This window comes from Podarcis filfolensis (genome assembly GCF_964270895.1).
Source record: "Podarcis filfolensis genome assembly, chromosome: 1".
Classification (NCBI taxonomy): domain Eukaryota; kingdom Metazoa; phylum Chordata; class Lepidosauria; order Squamata; family Lacertidae; genus Podarcis; species Podarcis filfolensis.
The window spans coordinates 6,951,381-6,968,117 of NC_139604.1; the positions used below are offsets into that span (position 1 = coordinate 6,951,381).

The following is a 16,737-nucleotide window of genomic DNA, read 5'->3' on the forward strand; positions in this document are numbered from 1 at the left end:
ACCTGGGGTCAGCCCCAAAGCCACAGTCCGGTGGGGTCCCCAAAGCAGCCAAGTTGTGCTCCAGCAGCGGAGAAAGTTGAGCAGACACAGTGCTCGTGCCTTGTTTCTCTTTTTCTTCCACCCAATCTTATTTGATGTATCTGAGTTTGTGCCAGCTGTGCAGCTATGACCCTCACCTGCCCTGAAGCTCATCCAGCTAAGTGACCACAAACCTCATCCCAGAGCTAATGAGCCCTGTGATCTCCACCTGATTCCATAATAATAATAATAATAATAATAATAATAATAATAATAATAATAATTTTTATTTATAACCCACCCTCCCTGGCCAGAGCCAGGCTCAGGGTGGCTAAAATCACAGTAAAAGCATAATAGCGGGAAAAGAGAGGGGGGGACAACCAATTTAAAATACAGGTTAAAATGCAATTTAAAATGCAGCCTCATTTTAAAATAGCTGATAAATCAAGACCATAAGAGAAGGGAAACATAAGGGTCAGACTGAGTCCAAACCAAAGGCCAGGCGGAACAGCTCTGTCTTGCAGGCCCTGCGGAAAGATGTCAAGTCCCTCAGGGCCCTAGTCTCTTGTGACAGAGCGTTCCACCACCTTGGGGCCAGGGCTGAAAAGGCCCTGGCCCTAGTTGAAACCAATCTAACTTTGATGAGGCTAGGGACCTCCAAAGTGTTGTTATTTGTGGACCTCAAGGTCTTCCGCTGGGCTGGGTTTCCTTGCCTGCCTCAGTCTCCTGGGTGCACTTCTTGCTGTTCCCAGCTCCTCAGAGATTGCTGTGTCCCTGGAGATGGGGGCACCTCTGGTTCTAGTGATGTGTCCCCCTCCCCAGGCTCCCCTGGCCCCTGCAGCAGACTCTCATGTCCTGTGAGTACCTCCTAAGTCCCCAACCTCCTGATGTGTACCAATCACAGCTACACCCCTCACCAGGATCCTTCTCCCTTTCTTTGGTGTCCTGCCAGCTCAGGGCACTCAATTTCACTGTTGATCTATTGTTTTTGAAGTGGGACTTGGACCCCACAGCTGGCAGAATCAAATTCAGAGGGAATTTCCAAGTATCTGGAATCACTTATGCAGCTAATTCCCATTAGCTATACACAAAGGTTCTGTTCACTTAAGACATACATTGTGTGCCACAGATATAGACTGTCTCAGTTTGGGTACCAACTATATAATGCGGAGCGGACAGTATTGTCAAAGATGCATACAGAAAGATTTGTGTTAACAATCAAATTACAAAACTAGTACAGAATAACATGCTGCCACTATTGGTTCCTCCAGAGCAGAAGGTCCATATCACAATGGAAGATGACTATCTTTTTTTTTTGCTCTTTGTACATAACATGCCAGTCCCAAGACAACAGTCGTAAAAAGGGTTTTCCAGTAATTAGACTCAGCCAATGCCTCCATCAAATTCTGCCTTGGCAGGAGTGCCAAGGTTTGAAATGCTCATCTGCTGTGTTTTGTTAACTGGCAGTCTCCCTCCTCCTTTCTTTCAGAATTCTGAAAATAATTCTGTAGCATCTTATCCTATGGCGGTCAGCACTTCTCTCAAATTTTCCAGTTTATCTCTATAAGAAGATAAGATAATCTTGATCCTTGACATTTTCTCGCCTTGTCTCCTGAAGTGCAGAGTATCTTCATTTTGCCAGGGACTGAAGCTGAGTTAGCTCAAGGCAACCTATTATCCAAATAACTGACAACCACATATATGGAGCCAGATCCACAATGCTCTACTGCTTGAACCACAGTATCTCCGACCTAGTTAATTTCTCCAAAAGATGAGGTTTTTATGCAGCAAAGTATCAATGACAAATGTCTGCCCGTCTTCCATTGAATAAGGGGGCTGGAGGGGTTACAGGGCCATTAAGTCCAGCCCTTGCCCCAAGGTAGCTTCTTCCATACATCAGTCTCCTAAAGCTCTAGGCCAGGAGCAACAGCAAAATAAGTGTGCCATACCAGGAAAGACAAGGAAATGTCCCATATGCAAGATACAGTCAGTGGGGAATTCACAGAATACAGGCAAATGCTGCACTTTTACATTCAGTGAGAAATAAATAAATAGATACGGCTGTGGTTCCTGCAGGGTTTTATTTTGTACAACCAACAAAATCAGAGAGATCTTGTATCTGAGTGTAGATTTAAAGTTGTTCAAGAAGGGGAGAAAATCACAACTTGCTCCCGGAGATTTAATGTATATAAAGTGACAGACTGTTCATAAAGCCCACTTTCTGATTTTGGCAGGAGGCGGCGTTGCATTATCTACATGAGAGAGATAAACAATGAGCTGTGTTAGTTTAATATCTCCAGTATGAAAGAAATCAATGGACTCAGTGAAGTCCAACCTGAATGAAATCAAATTTGCTAATAAATTCTAGTTCAGTAATTTTAGAGTTCTTTTTCTTCTTCTTCAAAGTTAGGAGCAAAGTGACCAGGGACATGGAATGTTTCTCTTACAGCAAAGCTTTTCTGAATGCTGCTGGTTTTTTAATATTAGATTTTCTGTTCATATATTTTCTGTCCATACATATTTCTGACACAATATTAATAGCAGCAGTGTAGCCATAGTGATGTAGAAAGAGTATCACAGGATTTGCCCCCAAATGGTCTGATCTCATCTTTTCTGTTTTTGCCTAGCAAGACCAGATTGTTTGGTTTGGCCAGTAACTCACATATAGTAACGCTTTGTTCCTTTCATCCGTGAAACTAGGCAAACTGCAAAAAGACACAGTGATATATTCAGCCCACCATGCACTGCACACCTGACTTTCTTTCAGATTGTATTTTAGATGAATTCCGCCGTGCGATGGATGTGTAATGAATGAAAAAGAAAAATGAATATATATATATATATATATATATATATATATATATATATATATATCACTGACTTCTGATTCTCCAACCTTGGTCTTATCATTTGAAGCACGTCTGCAACAACCTACCAGTGCAGGGCAGTGGCGTAGCGTGGGGGGTGCAGGGGGGGCCGGCCGCACCGGGCGCAACATCTGGGGGTTAGGGTTAGGGGGCGCAAATCCACGGGTTAGGGGGCGCAAATCCACGGGTTAGGGGGCACAAATTACTTGCCTTGCCCCGGGTGCTGACAACCCACGCTACGCCACTGGTGCAGGGTTCACACAGTAGCAAATATCTGAAAAGATAACCCAAACAAAACATGCAAAATTTAAAGGTTCTATGGCCTTTCACGGCGTGGAATATTCTTGTATTCCCTTTGCATCAGGTTCTAGCATAATCAGATACAGCATTATTTCTCAGCAATTATAATATTGCAGACCCACTTGCAGTGACCCCCACCCCAGGGAACAGAGGCCTCGACAATGATAGGTGGGACACACTGCACAAGACAGCGTCCTGGGATTTAAAACTGGCCGCACCTTTTATTGATTGCAGTTGTAGGCAAGCTTTGTCTCAGGCACTGGGTTCAGCCTCCAGATGGAGGGCCGGCACTTCAGCAAGGTTGTGCCTGGGATTACTAGGAGACCTCCTCAAGACGCAGTTCCATGTAGGTGGTCCCCCAAGGCCCCTCTGCTTGGCTTCTGGACAGATTCCCCTCTAACAGGGTACCCTGCAATCACACCTGTTCAGGATAGGGGCGATGCACCACTTTACCCTGACCCAATATTAGACTAAGGATTCCACCCGATGGAATCTCTTATCTGCCCAAGCTTGTTGCCAGTGGCCGAGGAAGGGGGGTGCGGTGGGGGCGATCTGCCCCGAGTGTCATCCTGGGGGGGGGTGACATTCGGAGCACTGCCCGCCCGTGACTCCCAAGCTTGCCCCGAGCTGCGCCACTTTGCCGGCGGCATTCCCCCCTTCCCCCCTTCATTTTGACAGCTTGGGAGAGGCTTGGGAGTCGCGGGCGGGTGGTCTGCCATCGGCGGCTCGCTCCGCCTTCGTGGGCGGCTTGCTCCGCCCTGGACAGCATGGGCATCTGCTCCACCGCTGACTGTTGCTTATGAGGAAGACAAAACCTCCAAATGGGGCCAATCTGTTTGCAGGAAAAATTCATTCCTGTCTCTGAATACAGCAACCATTAATGAACCATCGCAAGGTCTGCTATGCAGTGCAGTGAAGAAAAGGTTAGCATGCAGAATAACCGCAGCATGAAGGGAGGGATGGAGAATTGTTCTTCTGCTGACTGCAACCCCAAATTCACGTGCACCCAGCCTATATAGCTGGGCCCTCTGGCCACTGATTGGCTGATTCAAAACTTGGGGATGGTGGCGATCCTGCTCTCCTTTGTGGCCAGGGGAATTCCCCAGCCGCTGGCTGTACAATGGAGAAGACTTTTGGAGAGGCCTCTGTGGAGTTGAGGGCCTGATGTGACGAGCTGCAACTGCTGTCCACCTGGAGACTGGGTAAGCGGCCATTACAGTGCTGCCCAGTTGCTCAAGGTATTTCTATTTTTTTAAAAGAAATATTTATTAAGATTTTACAAAAACAAATATACAAAAACACATAATAATAAAAATTAAAATTAAAAAAATAAGTAAAACATACAGAAGAAACAAGAGAAATTAAAAACAATTATTTTTCATAACTTAAAACTCATTTGCTTGTTTCATTGACTTCCTCACACCTCCCCTTCTTGTATTCCCATTTAACTAATCAAATCAGCAAATCCTTACCCTCTTTCATTTATCTTATATATATAATTTAACATTTTATAACTCAGTATTTTCATCCATTATCAATTCATTTTTCCATATTCTTAAAGCATTACAGCTGGAAACCACTTAATTTCTATCCAACATCATTCTAACATTCATTAATTTTGCAATATTTCTGTAGGTAGTCTTTAAATTTCTTCCAATCTTCTTCCACCGCCTTGCTCAAGGTATTTCTAGATGTGGTGCGTGAGGCATAATTGGGGCTTTTTTTCAGCCAGAACTTGCTGGAACTCAGTTCCTGCACCTCTTAGGTGGGCGCCATTGCCATTCTAAGAGAACAAGAGAGGTGTTCAGGGTGAGGCACTTTTTAAAGTGAACTCAATAACGCCCCCTAATGGAAACAGTGGCGTGCTTGTGCTTTGAACCCTGGTTAATTGTCCAGAGAGGAGGGGGATATAAGCAATCCATTGATAACCAGTTAATGTCTTAATTTGACCCTTCTGCTTAATATGAACTTGAAGGTGAGCCAATAGTTAATTGTATTGATTTAGGAATTAGATTTGTTTCTGTGGTATTGTGGCCTAGGGAAACAGAGATCCCGGACATTTGTTCTCATTCTCCCCATTGTTTGCTGCTTCCTCTTCACGCCCTTCTGAAATAATTAGTCAGAAAACAATATCCCTCCCAATGTGGAACACGCGTCAACCTTGCTGGGGGCAAAGAGGAAATTCATGTGGAGGAGGACATCTCTGACGTTTTCTGTGGCTAGTGAGATTCATCCTGCTTCAGCCTGCGTGGCAATAAAATGTCATGAACCATATGCCATATGATGTTTTGAATATGCATTCCAAAAGGCAAGCCTATTGCTATTGATTACATATACAGTGCAGGATGCTGCATGCTTTTCAGTCAGAAGGCCCCGATGAACTGAAAGCATTCCAGCATCACAGTATGAACCCTTCCTGATGTCCAAGAAGTCCTGCATTTTATTCTCAGGGTTGTAAAACTGCAAGCCGCAACCCAGCTCTAGAAACACAACATTTCACCGCCTATACGAGGTGGGAGGAGAAGACGGCCTTTTGCCTACTTGATTTTTAAAAGATCCTCAGTGCAAGGGTGTGTTTTATGGCAGGAAAGGAAGGAAGTGCAAGAAACACATTTGAAGAAAACAAATGATGGGGTTTTGCCGCAGGAGGGAGGACTCGTATTGTTGGTGCTTGGCACTTCGCTATGATTTTGCAGGTCTATCTGAACACTTTTGCAAGACAGTAAGGGAGCACTCAGTTGCCAGGAGAGTAATCAAATGAAATAAAAAGTAATTATTTTTTAAAAATTCTGAAAGGCCACAAAATGACAGTCATGGATTGGAGACGTATCTCTCATCCCTGGTGCTGTCTTTAAACTTAAAATCATGGAATCATAGACTCAAAGAGTTGGAAGGGACCCCAAGGGTCATCTAGTCCAACCCCTGAAATGCAGGAATCTCAACTAAAACATCCAAGACAGATGGCTGTCCAACCTCTGTTTAAAAGCTCCAAAGACTAATATCTTCTGAGGGAGTTTGTTCCACTGTTAAACAGCTCTTACTGACAGAACGTTTTTCCTGTTGTTTAGTTGGAATTTCCTTTCTTGTTACAGTGGTACCTCGGGTTACATACACTTCAGGTTACAGACGCTTCAGGTTACAGACTCCACTAACCCAGAAATAGTGCTTCAGGTTAAGAGCTTTGCTTCAGGATGAGAACAGAAATCGTGCTGCGGCAGCACAGCGGCAGCAGGAGGCCCCATTAGCTAAAGTGGAGCCTCAGGTTAAGAACAGTTTCAGGTTAAGAATGGACCTCAGGAACGAATTAAGTACTTAACCCAAGGTACCACTGAAGCCATTGGTTCAGGTTACCCTCCAGAGCAGGAGAAAACAAGCTGGCTCCACCTTTCATGGAGCAGCCCTTGAGATATCTGAAGATGGCTTTCATATCTCCTCTGAGTCTCCTCTTTCCCAGGCTAAACATACCCAGCTCCTTCAAGCGTTCCTCATAAGGCTTGGTTTCCAGACCCCTGATCATCTTGGTCACCCTCCTCAGCACATGTTCCAGCTTGTCAACATCCTTCTTAAATTGTGGTGCCTAGAACTGGACATAGGGCTCCAGGTGTGGTCTGACCAAGGCAGAATAGAGTGGTACTATTACTTACCTTCATCTGGACACATACTTCTGTTGATGCAGCTGAGAATAGCATTAGCCTTTTTTGCTGCTGCATCACACTGTTAACTTTTGCTAAACTTGTTGTCCCCTAGATCCTTTTCATGTGTACTACTGGTAAGCCAGGTGTCCCCCATCTTATATTTGTACAGCTGCAGTACTTTACACTTGTCCCTATTGGAATTTATTTCTTTAGCTTGTGCCCGGTTCTCCAATCTGTTAAGGTCATTTTGAATCCCGATTCTGTCTTCTGCAGCACGAGCTACCCCTCCCAGTTTGGTGTCATCTGAAAATTTGATGAGCACCCCCTCAATTGCTTCATTTATAAAGATGTTGCACAACAACGGGCCCAGGACAAAACTCTGCAGTACCCCACTTATCACTTTTTGAGAAACCATTAATGAATACTCTTTGGGTTCAGTCAGTCAAACCCGCCTAACAGTTACCTCATCCAACCCCCATTTCACCAGCTTCCTCACAAGAATATCATGGGGGACTTTGTCAAAAGTCTTACTGAAGTCAAGATACACTATGTCCACAGCATTCCCCTGATCCACCAAGCTTGTAACCCCATCAAAAAAGGAAATGAGATTTGTCTGGCATCACTTATTTTTGAGAAACCCATGCTGGGTCCTAGTAATCACAGCATCATTTTATAAGTGTTCACAGGTAGACTGTTACATGCATCCCACCTTTCTTTCTTCTTGAAACTGTCTGCATTTGGGCCTTCAACATTTTACCTTTAAGGACCTTACTTTTTTTTTTTACAGAGTTTGAGTTCCACCAGATAACAGGGAAGTTGAAGTCTGCTGTGAGTACTTTATCTCTCTTTTTTTGAATGTTTGGTAATCTGCTCTAGGAAGGCATCATCCAAGTCTTCAGTCTGGCTTGGAGGTCTATAGCAGACCCTCACAGTAATGTCACTGTTGTTTCTCTATCCAACAGTTTTTACCCATATGCTGCTTTCGATGCTCCAGGTCATGGATTCTTCACAAGTGTACCTATCCTTTACATATAATACTCCTCCTGCTCTCTTCCTGTTTGGTTTATTCCTTTTGAGTAGGTAATACCCCTCAATTCCTACATTCCAGTCATGATTCTTATCCCACCAGATTTCAGTAATGCCTACCAGGTCATATTTGCCACCCTGTATTAAAAGCTCCAATTTGTCTTTCTTGTTTCCCATGCTCTGTGCATTTGTGTAGAGAGAACTGAAACCATGAGTCATTCTCTCCAGCTGCTTCTTTCTTGTAGTTTCTAGTGTCAATAAGCATACGAATGGGAAGTTCTAGAAAACATTATGTACTTAGACTTTCAAAAAGCTTTTAATAAAGTCCTTCACCAAAGATTCCTGAGTAAGATTACGAGATAAAACGAATTGCGTGGCCAGGCAGATACCACCACCCCCCGACTCCAGACAACACCCGGGTGGAATAATGACTCGTGGCAATGTGTTATGGGATTAAAATTGGCCACAACTTTATTAAACTTTCAGATGTAGGAAGACCTTGGCTTCGGCATTGGGTGTTTATCCCTCCCAGTCCCCAGCCGGGGATCTGGGGCACAGAGGGCTGGCTCTGGAAGACGTATGTTTAAGCAGAGAGCCCACCCCCCATTTCACAGGGGAGTGCACTGACAACCTTTCAGCGTATGGCCAGTGACTCCCCTCAACACAGCCCCTTTAATGGGGAACCCTGGGATCGCCACAGCGGGGGGGGGGGGACGTGTGTCACCGCTTCAGCCCCCCCCCCCCCATTTAGGGAAGATGGATTAAAGGATTCCGCCCAAGGCCTGAAACCGCCAATGTTGTGACGTTTTGCTACAGGGAAGGCGAAACCTGCCAATGCAGGGAAATTCCTTCCTGGTCCTTCAACAGCAACCATCGTAAGACCGTAGCAGCGCCCGCATACCTGTAAAGAAGAAGTTAACCTGCAATAAAAGGCCTAAACGAAAGGAGGGTAGGGCGGGCGAAGCTCTGGAGCCGACTGAGAACTCCTACGTAGGCTCCACCCCCTTTTAAGACCCTACCCTTACCTGGCCCACTCCCCTGGCTACGCCTCCCCAGTCGCAATTGGTTCTTTGAACTGAGGTTTGGCGGGAACCTCAAGGTTTGCAACTTGGGGAGGCAGTCCAGGAGTGCTTGGCCAGGAGTCACGTAGCATCGGGGGTACTGCTTGCAAAGGGTGCGGTCCATTTGATGTGGAGAGCAGTCATTGTATTCTTATCGATCAATAAACAGAATCAGAGAGTAGAAGTAACTGGGCAGTTCTCACAATGGAGTGCTGGAAGAGGTCCCCCAAAGGATCAGGTATTGAGACCTGTAGTTTTAAACTTGCCGCTGTGGGTTAAACCACAGAGCCTAGGACTGGCCGATCAGAAGGTTGGTGGTTCGAATCCCTGCGATGGGGTGAGCTCCCGTTGCTCGGTCCCTGCTCCTGCCAACCTAGCAGTTTGAAAGCACCTCAAAGTGCAAGTAGATAAATAGGTACCGCTCTGGTGGGAAGGTAAACGGCATTTTCATATGCTGCTCTGGTTCACCAAAAGTGGCTTAGTCATGCTGGCCAAATGACCCGGAAGCTGTACGCCAGCTCCCTCGGCCAATAAAGCGAGATGAGTGCCACAATCTCAGAGTCGGTCACGACTTAACCTCAGGGTCTCTTTATAAGAGTCGGTCACGACTTAACCTCAGGGTCTCTTTATAAATGAACTGCAGTTAACAGTGGGTATGGGGGGGGGGCAATTGTGCATCCCATGGGCATGTGGTCCACCACTGTGTGAACAGGATGCTGGACCAGCTGGGCCTTTGGTCTGATTTGGCCGGACACTTAGGTTTATATGTACTATATCCAGAGAGAGCGCCATTCACATGCAAAAAAATTTTGTGGGGAAGCTTTCTCAGAGACCGTTGTGGTCCGTTTTTGAAATGTATCAACAGGGTCTGTTCAGTAATTCAAAGCCTAAGGCCACTATGTGCTTTCCACTGTTTTTCTAATGAATTGTGTCCTGAAGTAAATATTTTAATGACCCTCCAACATTACCTTATTCTCTTCTTGAATTTCACAGTGGTTTTAATTTAAAGAGCACTTGTTTTGATCCTCTAATCCGGCTGGCCTGCTACTGAGGGAGGAGAGTACAATGATTTTGCCATCTTATATAATTATTTAGTTGATTACTTGGAGCTTGGTTTAGCCAAATGCCTTTCAATGAAGGACAACACAGATTCTGAGCTGGCAAGTACTGCAGTTTATCCTTTCAGGCTCCTGACTGTGTACAATTGATAACCCTGCATTGTTTCCAAGCAAAGGGTGGCAATGGAAAATCTCTATTGATTGCACAGTTGCTGTTTCTCTAGCATATGTGTTCTCACATCAGCAATTACTTTTAATATTTCATAGTATACTCAGTAGCAAGCCTGTTAAGAAAATTAGCACTTAATCATTTAGAAAGAAACGTAATTCAGTTTTCATATTGAAATTCAGGAATGTCACATTGAATACAATGACCTCTTTTCATTTAATCTACCAGACTGAGAAGACCTTTGCCTCTCTTCTTAACCTCTGTCCTGTTATCATATTTTTATTTCTTTTTCACCATGGGAGTTTGGGCACCTTTTCCTATTGGACAAGGAAAAGTATGTTGCATTGCATGTTTCCCTATTTGCTCTCGCAGCCAGGACATTAAGGGTCAAACTCTGATTTTTAGAAAATATTTGTTATGGCTCCTAGTTGAACAAATAAAACCATCACTGCACTACTTAACCATTATAGATAGAACTAGTGGGAAGACCATTGTGGCTGAGCACAGGCAGGGAGAACAGACCTGCAGGAAGGGGGATGTAGAAAGGGGGATGTATTGGTCACAGTAAGAAGTGAACAGTCTCAGTTCAAGGATTTCTGCTTGTGCAGTTGAACAATCTCTCTCCCTCCTTGCCCTGAGACCCCTGGAATTTCTTCTAGGAGGCCCCTTAACCCTCTCGAGCAGATCTGGAGATGGCACAAATCCTCGCAGTGATGGGTTGTGTTAGCTGATTACCATCCTAGGTTTCAAGCCTGAACAAGATAAAAACCCGTTCTTGTTTCCAACCTTGCAAAATGTTTTGCTGCATCCTTTTGTTGCCTCGATAAGGAATGACATTTATCTAATAATTCCATTCTTTACTACTCTGCCACAAAACAAAAGGATGCAACATATGTGTGTGTGTGTGTGTGTGTGTATACACACACACATACAGTATATACACAGTATGGCTGGGACCAAGAGACTTGTGTTTGAAGAAAATCAGGGCAGGAACAGGCCATTATTACATAGTTATAGTATGGGATCCTGCCATTTTGTTACATTTGCTCTAAAAAAATTGAGTTTCGCTGTTTCCAGATTAGAGCGCATCTGAATTAGTTCTGGGAGCTCCTGGAATGCCACACCATCAATTGTCCTGATTAGGGGAGTGCCACAATGTAGTTTGGTGTTCATGGACATTCCTTGAGTTTCTGGCTGATCCTTTACATCACTCGAATAGACTTATTTTCATGAAATGAGAAAAAGAAACTGAGAAACATTCTGGCCACCTTCACATGTATCAGAACCATTTGGTTTGGGATCCTGTTTGCACTTGGCTGATTCTACATTGCAGAAATGGCTTGGATGCCACCTGCCCATTGCTCTGCCCATTCTGGTTATGTCTGAACTCAGAAGAACGTGTGAGGCCCAACGCTTAGCATAGTCACAGATCACATGTTTCCAGGATGGCCCCAAAGTACGTTCCTGCCACTTGGATCTCTCAGGTTCAATTCATCGATATTATTGCAGTGGAGTGGAATCACCAAGGAGAGGCAATCTTGCTCATGCTGCAACCAAAGAACTAGCTGCAATTGCCAATGGCCCTGATCCCTCACTTGAGTGGGCTTGCTGCTCTCTGCTATCCAGCCTCAAAGTGGGTTAAATAGCTGTATGCAAAACTGCAGCTTCTGCTCATGAAGCCTAATGAGTCCAGGAATCAATTCAGATGAAAAGATAGCTGACATTGACAAGCAAACAAACAAAAAATGGTCACTATGAACAGGACAGATATGTACATTGGCACAAAGTAAATAAAGGAATCCTTTTTATGCAGTGGGGATGACAGCGACCTACAGAGTGGATGGTCTTTAGCATCCGTTTTCTCGGTGAAAAGCAGATTGCCATCTAACATGCTACACTTGCAATCAGAAACACAGCAAAGTGGGGGCACATCACTATTTATATTATAGAATAGTAATAGTAGAATTATATCATACCTTCTGAATAAAGAATTTCCAAAACACTGAAACAATAGAAAAACTGGCCAGTAACAGGACTCTCAGAGCAGGATACAATTTTAAAAGAAACACAATAAAATCATTAAAAATGCAGCAGAACCCAAAAAAATCTAGCAAAGCTGTACAGTGCCGAGATAAGTAACAATAATAACTGTTTTTCCTGGTTCAGAAAATACATCAAGCTTACCTATCAACAGTGTGACCAGAAATAATATATTCAGTTCATTGGTTTCAATGCCTTGAAATCCTTTGGGAAGCATCCAAAAAGAAACTTCTAGAAATAGTAACTTAGAAATTATACTTAGAATGGTGTCCACTTTCAATCTGCATATATCATCTTTACATTAGCAAGATAGATTTGCCGGAGTGGAAACAGTTAAATAACTAGGTCACTACAGTAAGCTATATTGAGTGGTACACAACACCACTAGCCAAGCCATGCGATTTAACGAGAATTACACTGATGTTGCACAGTTCAGATGAATGTGCATATATTCATCAAAATTGTTTGTTCTCTATCTGTTACTTAAAATTAAACAGAAATAGGACTCCAAATGGTGAAGGAGTAATATTTGGCTAATTGCTGGATCCATCTCCCCAGTCACAGGGAACTCCTGTCTGTGAAGCCTCGTGGCCTGAGGGCAACGGATTGGCTCAGTGGCTTCTTTTTATTTGAAAAAAAAATGTCATCAGAATTACGCAAACATCACTGTTGGTTGCATCCCATTTCAAGGAAACCAAAGGATTTGGGAGAAAATAGGTCACATGCACTTCATCCCATGTCACATGATTTCCATCCAGAGGCCAATGAGGGTTTAGACCTCTATGCATTTGAACAAGATAACACTGTAATTTTACCCATTCGCATTTTTCATCTTTTCTCAACGTGGAAAGAGTGACCATCTGTTTGAAACCCACAGCAAACTAAATCATTTCCAAAGCTGCTTTTTTAGAGGTAAGGAGATTTAAAATATTGTTTTGATGGTGTGCAACAGCCGTTCTAAAGACCCTCCAACCCATCTCCTACCCCAGTGTGTGTTAGTGAGACGCGTAAAGACAATGCTAGATAGCAAGTGAGATGAAGGAACCCTAAAGTATATCAGATCTGCATTCAAGGGGTTGCGATCCTCCGCACACAGACCTGGGAGGAAGCCCCACTGAACACAGTGGGACTTAATTCTGAGTCAATCTGCATAGGATTCCTTTGCATGTGACGTCTCAGGGATGGTCTTGACAGGAAATCTAAAAGGAGCAGAATGGATGGGATGTTTTCTGTTTGAAAGGAAACCAAGGGAAAACCAATGGATTGGGGTGTCTTTTAAGAAAATCTCCAGACATTGTTTTTACTCAAATGTGTTTGTTTACTACTATAGGCAGAATTGCATCAAATACCTTGATGTAATAGTGATCATCCAATAATACAGTATGATGATTAAACTTAAATATGACAGAACCTACTTTCTCAGTGTGTCATTATGCTCTAGAATGCTCTAGAATACTCACAATTTTGGTAAAAATAAGACGCAGCAAAGAAAACAATACATCTTACAGTTTAGATGGAATCCTATTTTTCTTTTAATATTTTATCTAATATACACGTGACATTATATGATCTAATCTCTTATTCCTTCTCTTAAAGTCAGATTTTTTTTGGAGGGGGGAATATAAATTAATATCAGTTTTAGTTTAGTCCATAAGAGCAGTGTAATGTAAATTAAACTGCATTTGGGTTTTGATTCCAATTTGATATCTAACATTTCTTTTAATATATCATAAAGCTACATTAAATAAAATATAAATGTGAAATGTGAGTTATGTTAAATAACTTCACAGATATGATATTAAATTTCACAAATCCATTGCATGTAATATTTCTATTCTGGAATTAATTGATGTGCTATAATTATCCTAAAATGAATCATATACCACAAAAGAGAAAGCATTTCAATATTCATAAATAATAATACTATCAGAAGAATGTCACACAAATAATATTGATCTTCATTGTCATACAGGTAAAAAATGTAGTAGAATTTCCATGACATTTCTAATACAAACCTAACGTTTTAGATTACAGTGAAATAAATATTTGAAGTACAGCTCCCCAAATTTCACATCAAATGGTAAACGGTACGCTTTCTCCTTAGTAAGTGAGCTTCATATTACTGCCTTAAGATGTTTACAAGCATAAAAATTTAAAGAATTTTATTCTGAATTGTAAATTGTGCTGAACATTGCCCATTTTTGTAAAATTAAGAGATGGTATACTTATGCTGCAGTCCCCCCCACCCCAATGAAACCAGAAACATACACTGTAATCCTGAGCGTATTAACTCAGAAATGTGTCCTATTGAGCTCAATGGCACTTATTCCTAATAAGTGTGCTTAGGATTTAAAACCCAAGAACAAAATGAATATTCGGCAAGTCTTTTAATTAGAAAAAGCTGTGTGTGTGTCCAAAAGTGTGTAAGCACTACTGCAGAGGTGAAACCGCATGTTTTCTGAATTACTGGGATGGAAAATGGCTTCCTTATCATTTCTTAACGGAAACCCAGATATGAAAATTTGTTGTCTAAATAGAATAAAATGTGAAATGTGCATCACTTTGTAGGATGGAATGTGTTTTTCTGCTTCCCTTTTCATTCTCCACCGTGTAGGCAATGACTTTATGAATTCACAAGAGGGAGGATTTCCTAGTATTAGAGAACACCTATGAACTATATTCACATTATAAAACTGCCAAAAAGGAGAAATCCATGATTTTTGCATTTTCTCACCACAGAGTGTAATTATGTTGATGAGGCTTCACTGATTGTTCAGAAAAATCAATGTTACAACATATGTTCAAGAATCAGTCAGTGCAGCCTTGAATAGAGTTAGTGCTAATTATTTCTGTAAAACAAGTTTTGATCATTTGCTTTTGTCAGGTATTATAATAAACACAGTGTTCTGTCTAGGCCAAGGAAAAGAAATAAGGAATGTAAGCATATTGTGTATATATGCCTGTATGCATACATATATAGATATACGTGCATGAATACATGGACACAAATAACAGTCCATTTATATTTAGATCATTTTAAAATACCGTTAAGTATACATGAGACTAATTTGACAAACAAGACACATAAGTGTCATTTCTGGTTTCTGAAGAGGGCATATGGAGGATGACATCCAGAAATATAGAGAAGCCCACTCTTGAATATGTAAGGTTAAAAGAAACAAAAAAAACCCAGTTACTGCATTTATTTTCATTTTGTACTTCTGCAATGATAGCATTTCTGTGCGCATGGGACGCATGATGTCTCCCCCACCTCCCTGTGACACACCAGTTCTCTTTCAGCAAGGAAAGTTGTGACTTTGCATGTGTCATGCATTTCTAGGGTGTAGAATGACTTAAGTGTATGTAAAAATAATCACAGTTTGTAGAGAACTAGTAAGTTGCTCAGAAATATAGGTAAGAATCCTGAAAGGAATAATCTAGTGGCCTGAAAGTGCAGAGGAGATGGTCCTGGCTTTGCTCACAAGTGGCAATTTCAGGAGGAAGTTGTCGCTCCGCACTGAGCACAGTCGACTCTGTCTGCTGAGCAGTCCAAACACAGCACGGATGCCGCTGCCTTGCTCTAGTCTTTGCAACAGCCTTGCAAGACAAATGAATTCATTCAGTGTGGATTTTACCTTTTTAGCAAAAATCTGTGTTACCCAGGAACAAAGACCACAATCCCACACAGAATTAAACTCACTTACATCAGTAGGCATTAAAGAGACTTAACTGTGCTTTGGATTGCTCCCATATAATAAGATTCTTTTTTAAAAAACAAAACCCTTATCTTGATTTTAATTCAGGCTGAGATTTAGGTGAAGTGAAAACAGATCTGGACTGACAGTTTTAGAGCTTGCTGTCAAGGTCAGAATGGAGTGTGCTCAGTTTATGAGGCTTCAGATACTGAAGAGGAGAGAAAGATTTCTGAGATCCGTAATCTTTACTGGCAAACATTAGCAATAAGATCATTTCATGAACAAACCCAACACAAATTAGATGACTCCGTTTTACTTTTATTTATATATCTTTTAAGTTCAACATAGTTTCCTTAAACAGCGATTCTTATCTGGTGCATCACTGCTGGATGTCTGAGCCCCGTTAAGTTCAGTGAAGATTGCTCCCAAGTAAAGGGCTATAGTATTGCAGCACCTCTCACTTGGATTTTGTTATTTAGTATCATCCAGCCTCTATGATCCCTTTTGTGATAATCTTTTGCTCGGGGTGAAATCCTAACCCCAGCCAGTCCCCAATGCGGCTTAATGGAGCCCTGCGTCCATAGCCCCACGACACGAACCAATCGGGGCAGAAAGTTGGGAGGGTGGCAGTGACCGCACTGGGCTGAACTTAGCCCCTCCCTCAAAAGGCCCCTCCGTTTCAGGAACTTCTGCTGGCTGCTACCAGGGAGGATCCAGCTGGTGGTGCTTCTGTTTGCTCACTTGTGGAAGCTGGTAGGGTCAGGGGGAGGCCTCAACCCAAGCCAATCCCCCCAGGCCAACGCCAAGAGTGTTTGGATGGTGCACTTAGTTATCATCCTTACCTCAATGCATTGCAGGTCCAGGTCCA

The 16,737-nt window shown here is 42.6% G+C and overlaps 1 protein-coding gene across 24 annotated transcripts in view; it reads left to right on the plus strand.

The window, feature by feature from the left end:
- Window positions 1-4,304: 4,304 nt before the first annotated feature.
- Window positions 4,305-16,737, plus strand: part of PCBP3 (poly(rC) binding protein 3) — a gene marked incomplete at both ends in the record, with an annotated part of 85,078 nt that continues 72,645 nt past the window's right edge. For 21 of the 24 annotated variants that reach the window (XM_083571714.1, XM_083571740.1, XM_083571724.1 and 18 more), the window contains one exon: window positions 12,947-13,086. Of the gene's footprint in view, window positions 4,388-5,073; window positions 5,161-7,607; window positions 7,649-12,946; window positions 13,087-16,737 lie in introns of those variants that run through there. The other 3 variants (XM_083571725.1, XM_083571736.1, XM_083571717.1) reach the window with 3 other exon arrangements.